This window comes from Halyomorpha halys, unplaced genomic scaffold (assembly GCF_000696795.3).
Source record: "Halyomorpha halys isolate HHAL.00 unplaced genomic scaffold, Hhal_1.1 Scaffold1496.1, whole genome shotgun sequence".
Classification (NCBI taxonomy): domain Eukaryota; kingdom Metazoa; phylum Arthropoda; class Insecta; order Hemiptera; family Pentatomidae; genus Halyomorpha; species Halyomorpha halys.
The window spans coordinates 31,003-31,880 of NW_027105655.1; positions in this window are offsets into that span (position 1 = coordinate 31,003).

Consider the following 878-nt stretch of genomic DNA (forward strand, 5'->3'; position numbering starts at 1 on the left):
AAAAAAAAAAAAAAATGTGACTATTTATATCGATAGGATTAAAAAAATAAAATGTGCCTCTCTAGTCATAAGTATGTTGTGTATAAGGCAACCCAATGAAGTTGTCCAGTACAACATTTTTATTAGTTTACCTTATAATATTAAATTTTATCGAATATATAAATTGAAAATAAACATATACTTATATAGGTTCGATGACGATACTAACCAATCGCTCTCTACTATAATAGCATAAATAATAACATTAAATAATTATTTTAAGTTTTACATAAGTGATGTAATGACACCACATCATTAGCAGCCTCATAATATGCTGTTTTCCACCTAAAGTTAAATCCTTTACGGTACACATCACATTTATAATAACTTATTCAAGTGCTAAATTAAGTAATAAAAGTGAAAATCGCATTGTTTTAAAGCCGAACAAACTTCCAACTTCTCATAATAATGTTTGCTAATTCGAACTTTATTAAACGTTTCAGTCAGGTACATCCGTAGTAAATTTACAAATCTCTTTAGTATTCCCTGTCCATTTAAAATATTATTCAGATTCTGGCGTTCAATAGAATAGTAAGCCTTTTTGAAATTATTTTTAAAGAATATAAAAAATTTATTTTTCTGTCACATTCATAAAATTATATTTAAAAAAATATATTTTCTCATGTATGTAGTATGCATGTATATGTGTGTTTATATTTCGATATAATCGATTTTGTTTCAGATAATAAATCAAGAATTGTTGAACGAAAATAATCATGAGAAGAAATATTGAAATTACTAAGAAAAACTTTAGATGGGTATGTACTTGAAAAAATTAGACTTATTCAGTATGATAAGTTGATATTTTTGAAAATTTTGCTGCATTAGTAAAAAAAAAA